Below are 10,499 nucleotides of genomic sequence, written 5' to 3' on the forward strand. Positions count from 1 at the left end.
TCAAAAGAACCCATAGAGTAGGAAAGAATTTTTGAGAAAGACACAGTGGACAAGAGACTAATCTCTAAAATCTGAAGAAAGCAGGAGCACTAAGAAGAAAAAAAAGAAAGACCCAATTAAAAGTGAGCAAAGGAAATGGGCAATTCACCAAGGAGGATATCCAAGCAGCCAAAAAACACACCCCAAAATGCTCACGATTACTAGCCATCCAGGAGATGCAGATCAAAACCGTGAACTACCACCTTACAACAGCATTGACAGCTCCGGTAAAAACAAAACCAGAACATTCTGGGGACGGTTCAGAGAGATGGTTCCTCATATGCTGGTGGTGGGACAGGAAATTTTTACAACCACTGTGGAAGTTATATGCCACTACCACTAACAACTGTGAATAGAAATTCCATATAATACACCAATCCTTTGGCTGGATATATATCCTAACACAATAAGATCATGACATGAACAGACATTCTGTTCACAAGAGCAAGAAGATGGAAACAACCTAAATGCCCATCAGTAGAATGGACAAAGGATCTCTGCTCCACATCATTGAATAACAATGACAAAACCATGAAGCACTTTATCACATGGAAGGACCTGAGCAAACTTCCCAACCATAAAAGAGCAAGTATTATAGAAGACTGATAAAAGGACAAATAGAGGGTCTAAAACAAAACAGGATAAAGACTCTCTTACCACAGGGGACAGTTTCTGGTGGTTGCGATGTGAGGAGGGCAAAAAAGGGAGTTAGGCAATAAAGCTGGTCAAGTGGCTGGGGTGCAATGGAGGATGAGGGTTCATGGAAGGGGAGCATGAAGGGAAACTCTTGAGGGGCGGATGATTCAATCCGAAACTGATTTTCTGGCATGTAAACCCTCACCTAAGTTATAATAAAGAATTGTATTTAAAGAAAGAAAAGAAAATTTTGACTCAGCTTAATTGATCTCTCTTGAGTCCGTCAACAGGCAGGCCGCTTAATCAGACAGATATCATGTCTGAACATGTAACTTTCCAAAGAATGTACTCACCAACAGTTCATAGCAAAGCACACAGGTAAAGAGTTCATCAACAATAAAGGTGTTACTTTTTCCCTCATAATGCTAACAATTTGATATGGGCTCTTTCACTCATTGAGTGAGGTCTCAGCTTCGTCCACACAGAAGAAGCACATGAGCTCCTGAGATTCAAAGATTATAAACAATAAAATCCAAGACCAGAGGAGGCAATAGTATTAGAACGTAAACTTTGAGCACCTGGTTTGCAGAAGGCTATGGATGACACTGAGAGACTAAATTTCATTTGCAGACTCTCCACGTGGATTGAGTCTTCACTGAAGCCCCTGAGACCATTGGCCAGATATGTGAAGAGTTCTGTTCTCACAGAATGCACAGGGAAATGGATTCCTGCAGCTGCATTTAGGTTAAAACTTAACATATTAACATTTGTTTTCCCCTTTGGCCTACTTTTATCTTCTTCTGGTTTTTATTATTTTCTGCTTTCTTTTGGATTGAAGTTTATCTGTGTTTTATTTTATTGTCGCTGATTGGCTTTGTTGTTGTTTTGGGATGCTTTTCTTCATATGAAATCCAGGATAGGTAAATCTATAGAGACAGTAAAAAGATTAATAGACCCTTAGAATTATGACAGGGAATGTTAGGGGGAAATGGTGAGCCACTAACAATGCAAGAAAGAATGAAGAAAGTTATCTAAAATTAAAAAAAAGAAAGTGGGGAGAGAGAGTGAAAGAAAATATAGCTTCTCCCTCAAGGGACATCAAGGTCAATTGGCACAACATAGTCCACAGAGAAAATGTTCTCTATTCCATTTTGATAAACAGAGATTGGGGAGGGGGACGGAAATATAAAAAGGACCAGGATTACTGGATAGATCAAGACCAGTGGAACTCCCAAGACTGTGACCTGGGACTGAATATAATCTAATGGCTCAAATTTCAGCCAAACAGTAGATAGGTCTATAAGGTGAACAATAAAAATAGGGAGGTGTGCACTCTTTAGAACAAATCAATAATTGGAGATCAAAATGGGCATCATTTGCTCAAGGACAAAATTTAGGCAATAGAGTCAGAAAAGGAGGAGGAGTGGAAATGGGAAACACGGGATGTAAATTGAAGGAGTGATGTAAGAGTGTGGGGATTGTGGTAAGAAGCAAAATGTTTTGTGAATTGCTGAATGGAAAACTATCTTTCTTGGCATATCGTCACTCGATTTACAATGAAATGTTTAAAAAGAAAAGTAGTGCATCCCTGGACCATGCCAAAATACAAGAGAGCTAAATTTATTTTAACAGCAGAATAGCTGCAGTGCTGTTATAAGCCTTTCTAGACAAAGCATTGTACTGTAAAATTGGCATCAGGACCAATGAAGGCTGAGCATAATAGTGGGACAAGAAGAAAGCAAAAGGAAATAGAAGGAACTAGGAGGCAAAGGGCATTTATAGAGGTCTAAATACAGGCATATCCATATGTAACTATATTTATATATGAGGATGGGGAAGTCAATCTATGTGCATATATTTATAGGTTTAGTACTAAGGTAGAAAATGGACATTTGGGCCTCTCCTAAAGTACTCCCTCAATGCAAAAACACTTTATTCTATTAAATTGGCATTCCATGATGCTCACCTTCCTGACAAGATCACAGAAGACAAATGGGTGTATAAGCAAATGTGGTAAAGAAAGCTGCTAGTGCCCAGCTATCAAAAGATATAGCATCTGGGGTCTTAAAGGCTTGAAGGTAAACAAGCAGCCATCTAGCTCAGAGCAACAAAGCTCACATGGAAGAAGCACACCAGCCTGTGCGATCACGAAGTGTTGAAGGGATCAGGTATCCGGCATCAACAAATAAAAAAATCAGATCATTTAGAATGAGGGACAGTGTGAAGTGGGGACCCAAAGCCCATCTGTCGACAACTGGACATCCCCTTACAGAAGGGTCGCGGGGAGGAGAGGAGCCAGTGAGGGTGTGGGGTAGCAATGATGAAACATACAACTTTCCTTCAGTTCTTAATGCTACCTCCCCACCCCAAGCCCCAGCCCCACTATCATGGTTCCAATTCTACCTTACAAATCTGGCTAGACCAGAGGATAAACACTGATACAGATAGGAACTGGAAACACAGGAAATCCAGGGCGGATGAACCCTTCAGGACCAGTGGTGAGAGTGGCGATACTGGGAAGGTGGAGGGAAGGTGGGGTAGAAAGGTAGAACTGATTATAAGGATCTATATATAACCCCCTCCCTAGGGGATGGACAACAGAAAAGTGGATGAAGGGAAACGTTGGACAGTGTAAGACATGACAAAATAATAATAATTTATGAATTATCAAAGGTTCATGAGGGAGGGTGGGGCGGGGAGAGAGGGATAAAATGAGGAGCTGATATCAAGAGCTCAAGTAGAAAGTAAATGTTTTGAGACTGATGAGGGAAACCAATGTCAAAATGTGCTTGACACAATGGATGGATAGATGGATTGTGATGAGTTGTACGAGCTCCCAATAAAATGATTTTAAAATTTTTGGATCAGGAATGTATGTACAAAATCCAATGTAATGATGTCCTTCAATATCATAGTCCAATACTACTCAGTGCCACAATTTTGAGAACCCAAAATAGAAATTTCACAGTTTTCAATATCTTAAGAAAATGGATTCGTTTTGTAAGAATACTTTGAATATTATAACTATTTGGAACAGAACATCAGTTACCTATATGTATAAATTTAAGTTGACTAAAATAAACTAAAACAAGCCCTCTAAAGCCAAATATGACCATGTGAATTTCGAGACTATCTCAAGAACAGATGTGATGAACTGAACAATAGTGACGGAAGACCTGATGAGTTGTTGGATGGCACCAAGAACATCGTGTCTGAAGAAAACAAAAGGTCATTGAAAGACTCTCACTCTCTCATGTACTGCCCTTGTATCCATGCTGATTCATAATGTCCCTATAGGACAGGGTAGAACTGCCAAATTGGGGTCCTGAGAATTTTAGATCTTTAGGGGAGTAGGCAGTTTCATTTTTGTTGAGCAGAACAACTGGTGGATTTGAAATACTGTTAGTATCTCACTACATGACCACTCTGCAATTAATATCAAATGAAGATGGAAGTAATACAACATGAGTATACACTGTGGAAGAGTCACTGTGCTAAAAATAATTGGCCAATGTCCAAGCATTGCCAAAGGTAGCATATGACCAAGAACAATGTAATTGAAGGAAGAAGCTCAAGCTGGACTGAAGGCATTAGTAGAAGACCTCACAAATTGACCCAATACCAAATGAAATGTTTCAACAAACTGATGCAACACTGGAAAAACTCATTGGTTAGGTGTATGAAAATATTGGCTCTCAAGCCATATGCAACATTTTCAGTATATACATGTGGCTTTGAAGAGAATTAAAATTTTTAGAGGATATTATTCAGATAATGGTGATTCCATTTGTTTATAAAAAACATATACATGGCTCTTGAATAATTTTTAAATTGTTGTAAGGGGGGAAGATGAGCTCTTTTGCCTCAAAAGTTTACCGAACCCCTGGTCTATGCAAGGAAATTTGGAAGACAGTTATCTGGTCAACTAACAAGAAAAGATGCATATTTATGCCCATCCCAAAGAAAGGTGACCCCACAAAGTGCTGCGATAATTGAACTATTTTATTAATATCACATACAAATAAAATTTTGCTGCAGATAATTAGAAAATGATTACAGTAAATTTTTGATGGGGAAAAGTTGGAAATTCAAGATATATAAACTAGAGGGCAGAAAATAAAGAAAAATCATTGCCGATATCAAATGACTCTTGGCAGAAAACAAAGAATATAAAAAATATTTACTTGTGTTTTATTGAGTATGCAAAGACACTGACTATATGGATTATAAAGAAACTATGGATAAGTTTAAGAAGAATGCAAATTCCAGAACACTTTATTTTGCTTATTGAGAAAGGTAAATAGACCAAGAGGCATTGATTTGAAGTCAACCAGGGAATACTGCATGGTTAAAATCGGGATCGCTGTGTGTTGGTTTCTATTATTTCATCATATGCAGCCACTATGTATGCTGAACAAATAATCCAAGAAGCTGGACTGTAGAAAGGAGAATGCCGGCATCAGAATGCACAACCTTGCTTGTTGAACATGAAGGGGCCTTGAAGCCCTAGCTGATGAAGTTCACAAGCAGCTCAATGTAAGAAAACAAAAATCCTCACAGGGGACCCACAGACAGCATCATTATAAATAGTGAAAAGCTTGAATTTGTCAAGAGTTTCCTTTTACTTGTATCCACAATCAGCATTCTTGGAAGCAGCAGACAGGGAATCAAATGACATGTTGCATTGAGCAGATGTGTTGCACAAGACATATGATGGTGTTACAGAGCAAAGATGTTCCTTTGAGGATTATAGTGTACCTGACAAAAGTTATCGTATTTTCAGTCACCTCAGATGCATGTCAATGGAGAAGAAAAACCCAACAAGTATTTATGTACTTAAATTATGGTGTTGGGAAAGAATATTGTAAATACCATGGAATGCATGAAGACCCAACCCCACCCCCCAAAAAAGAAAAAGTCTTGGAAAAAGTAGTGTAAGAATGTGCCTTTTAAATGAAGGTGATGATAATTTGTCTCAAGAAACTTAGACATGTTTTAAGGAGAGACCAGTCCCTGGAAACATACATCATGCTTGGTAAAGTCTGGGTCCTTGAAAAAGTGGTAGACCTCAATGAAATGAATTGACACCGTGGCTGCAACAATAGGCTCAAACCTAAGAACTGTGAGGCTGACTCAGGGCTGAGTAGTCCATGGTATTGTGCAGAAGGCTGGTACAAATAGGAATTGACTCAGTGGGTACTCGGAAGCTAAGCACTGCGTCTGTGCACCGGGTGCAATGACTCAGTAACCGGGATACTTAGATGGTGAGCACCTAGAGTCACACAGCTTTCCCAGGATTGTTTCCCTCCCCCATGTTTTCTCTCTCCCTCTTTTGTATGCTAGAGTGCGTGGGCTTTCAGAACCTTCACAATAATTCCAAGCATCCCACTGAAACAATGAAGATAAAGCAAAGAGAAGACTTACTGTAAGAAAGAAGGCAAGTATAAATGGAAGGTTGGAGGAAGAACGGGAATTATTCCAACAAAGAAAGTTTTAGAAATTTTATCCAAAGACCTGGAAAGATGTAAACTATTGATAACTCTTTAGAATCCCACCAAGTATGGATTAATTTAAGTACTTGTAGCACTTGAAGCAGCAGCCCATTAATTCAGTCTCTCCATAACAAAGGAAGAAAAAGTAGATTCAAAGGTCTTACTAATGGTGAGTACTAGTGATAGTGTATCATATAGTTTTTTATCAATTTAGTTCTATGGATTTTTTTTTTACAGAGAAAAAAGTAGTTCCTTCATATATTTTCTTCTGAACAATAAATAGAAGGCAAAAAAGGTAACAAATTCTATGTGATTTATGAGATAGATATGAACACCATCAGATTAAAAAATAATAAACAGAACTGATAACATAGGAGATTTTGTATGCTTCAAAAAATAACAAACATTTCCTACACAAAAGACAATATATTTATCAATAATATTTTTATGATGAGACAGACTAATTAGAAAGACTAATTATTTTAGTCATGAGACAGACTAATTAGAAAGGAAGACATTTTCTAAAATTAGACAATACAATATTTGCCCTTTGGGGCTCATAAAATTGAGGGAACAGCCAAAAACATAGATCCATGAAATGCCCAAGAATATATACAAAGATACAAGAAATTAAGTTAAGGGTAAAACAGTGTTTCAGGTTTTGAGGGATAAGGGCAAAGATGTGCTGTATTAAAGCGGGCAGAGACCTGTTCCTGGTGGGATGGGTTATGCCATGTTCTGGGATTTTTAAAAGTCTTATGGTAAATGTGCCAGTGAGTAACACACCACAGTTCCATGAGCATGGAGTGACTCAGTGAGGTTTAAATATATGTTTTTATCATAACTTAATAAAAGCAGCAGAAAGCTTTGTAATTACTCTCCTCTTCCCATCTCCCCAATGGATATGAGACATTTCAAGCAGGCTCAGTACACACTTTTATTGACACATCTATCAAATTCTATTTAGCTTTAGACACCAAATATAAACAATGTTTCAGTTTTGGCAAGGCAGGATATTTTAAATTCCCTTTAAAAGTAATCCAAGATAAGTGAAAGACAGCAACAAAATATAGAAAACATAATTAACTTATACTACAAAAATAAATCATGTTTTACAGAGGCAGGAAAACTTTCAAATGCTTTCATTAATTTGCATCAGATAAAGAATGACAAGCAGAAAAGGGAGGTTCCCGAACACTGAACTTCAAACAACACCATTTCTTTAAAATTAGCTGTTTAAATCTTACTTGTGGAAGAAGTCGGAAGTTAGCTCCCAAACAGCCAAAGGAAAGTTGAGTCTGACATTATAGAGCTCACATCTAAAATCCTGTCAAACACACAGGGCATAAAAGAAGAAGGAAAACTTTCCACAAACTTTGAAAGCATGTGACCTCAACTTCAGTCCCTATGGCAACTTCTCCTTTTTTCCTTGTGTGTTCATATTCAAAACTGTCATGCTAATGTACACAGATTTATTTATTATAGGAAGGTGCTTTGCATTTAGCTCTTCTTTGTATGAGACTGAATAGGAAATCAGCTACTAACTTTTTGTGAAAAATAATGCCTTTATTTTCTAGAAATGCCTTAAATCTGTCACCTAGCAGAAAAAACAAACTAATAGTAATTACTTCTTTAATACTTTTGCCGTGACTTTGTTCCTCAAAATAGTGTCATGATTCAATGGTCAAAACAAGGAAAAATTCCAGCGATGACGAGTAATAAGGAAGACTTGATCCTCTCATGTCCCTTCACTTCATATTTGTGACCAAGACTCCACTAAGGAAGCATTCCAAACAGGGGCATTTATAAGGCTTTGTCTGGTGTTGTATAGCGTTTGTTTGTTGTTATACTACTTTAGTTATTTAACTAGTATTAAAGTAAAACCATTCACACATACAGAGTTTCAATGTTTGAGATTCAGGTAAACAATAGGGGATAAATCTATATTTTAGATGTTAGTATTCATAGAAATGAAAAAATATCTTTTGTCCAGTGATTATAAAGTGGTCTCTTGTTCCAATATTCTTCAAAATAGATTGAATCCATGCCTTAAATTAATATTTAAATCATATTTATTCCTTAAACAGGAAAAATATTATTTATGTATACTTAAGTGAATAATGGGATTTAAAATTTTTATTAATAGTCTTTTTGTCGATGCGAACCAGGCAGGTTGGAATAGAGACCCAAAGCCCATCTGTAGACAACTGGACACAGAAGTAGTCACAAAGAAGGGATGAGCCAGCCAGGGTGCACTATAGCACTGATGAAACACACTTTCGTCTAGTTCTTTAATGCTTCCTTCCCCCACTCCCAATATCATGACCCCAATTCTGTCTTACAAACCCCGCTAGACCGGAGCGTGGACACTAGTACAGATAAGAGTTGTGGGCACAGGGAATTCAGGACAGCTAAATCCTTATAGACAATAATGAGAATAGTGTGCTATGAGGGTAGATGGAAGGTCGGGGAGGCAGAGGGAACCGATCACAATGATTGACGTACAGCCCCACACACCCAGGGGGAAGTCAACAAAACATGGATGAAGGGAGACAGTGGACAATGAAAATAAAACTAATTTATAAATCATCTAGGGTTCATGAGGATGGGAGGGTAGGGGCTAAAAAGAGGAGCTGATACTAAGGGCTCAAGCAGAAAGAAAATGTTTTGGAAATGATGGCAACATATGTACTTGATACAATTAATGTATGGATTGTTATAAGAGCTGTAAAAGCCCCTGATAAAATGATTTATTAAATAAAAGTAAAAGAAAATATTTGAGGGAAGATGGAAGAGGGAGTCTTTTTGCAATGTGTGAAATACTGTCTTAGTACCTTGTACTACTGTAACAGAAGCACAATATATTTTTGTTGTAGTTGAGTGCCGTTGACCTGGCTCCGAGTCATAGTGACCCTAGGTGCAACCAGATGAAATACTGCCCAGTCCCTGCCCAGTCCGGCCGCATCCTCATATCTTTGCCTGTGCTTGACTTTGTTGCAGCCACTGTGTCAATCTTTCTTTTCAGGTCCTTCCTCGTTTCCACTGCCCCTCTACTTGACCACGCATAATGACCTTCTCCGGGGAGTGGCCTCTCCTGATAACATGTCCAAGTACATGACACAAAAGCTCACCCTCCTGCTCCTAAGGAGCATTCGGGCTGTACTTCTTCCAAGACAGATTTTTTTCTCTCTTGGCAGTCCATGGTACTTTCCATGTTCTTCTCCAGCACCAAACTTCGAATGTATTGATTCTTCTCCATCTTCCTTATTCGATGCCAACTGTCGCAAGCAGATGAGGCGATGGAAAATAGCATGACTTGAATCAGGAGCACCTCAGTCCTCAAAGCAACAGCCTTACTTCCCAAACCTACGGCGTCTTGTGCAACAGATTTACCCAATGCAACTCATCGCTGGGCCTCTTAACTTCTTCTTCTATGAACCGTGATTGTGAATCCAAGCAAGTTAAATCTCTGACAACTTCAATCTTTCCTCCATTGACTACAATGCTACCTACTGGTCCAGCTGTGAAGAGTTGAGTTTTCTTTACAATCCTGGAGGCTGCAATCCTTGATCTTCATCAGCAAGTGCTTCAAGTCCTGCTCGCTTTCAGCAAGCAAGGTTGTGTCATCTGAATATTGCAGGCTGTTAATCAGCATTTACAGCACATATCTTAAGGGAACGCAATTCATCCCAAATACTTACTAAAAAATTGAGTAAATAAATAAAGTATTCTTCATATAATCCAGAGTCTCTGATTACTTAGTCAACATACAGATTGAACAAGTATGACTATTGGGTCACCTTTCTTTGGGATGTGTGCATAGATGGATCTCTTTGAGTCATTTGGCAAAGTCTTCCAAGTTTCTTGGCATAAATGAGCAAGTGCTTCTAGTGCTTCATCGGCTTGTTCAAAGTACCACACATGAAGGAATTTAAGAAGCACAAGTGGACTTTTTTCACAGTTTAGGAGAGTAGAAGTTGGAATCAGGGCACCAGTCCTCGGGGAAGGCTTTCTCTTTGTCGGCACAGGAGCAAGGTCCTTGTCTCTTTGAGTTTCCGTCCTGGTTTATCTTCTTGTGGCTTAGCCTCTCTCTTGCCCTTAATATTTTATATCTGAAAACAAATTGATGCAAGACAAGGCAATGCTTGTCTTAATTCTAAGATAAAGAGGCAACCTGTCCCCAAGCAGAATTATAACCACAGATATATGGAGTAAAATTATAACACATATTTTAGGGAAACAAATTCAATCCATAATTTTAAAAACTAACAGCCATCAAGTCAATGCTGACTCATTGAGAGCTCCTGTGGGTTTTCTAAGACTGTAACTGCT

This window comes from Tenrec ecaudatus, chromosome 5 (genome assembly GCF_050624435.1).
Source record: "Tenrec ecaudatus isolate mTenEca1 chromosome 5, mTenEca1.hap1, whole genome shotgun sequence".
NCBI lineage: Eukaryota > Metazoa > Chordata > Mammalia > Afrosoricida > Tenrecidae > Tenrec > Tenrec ecaudatus.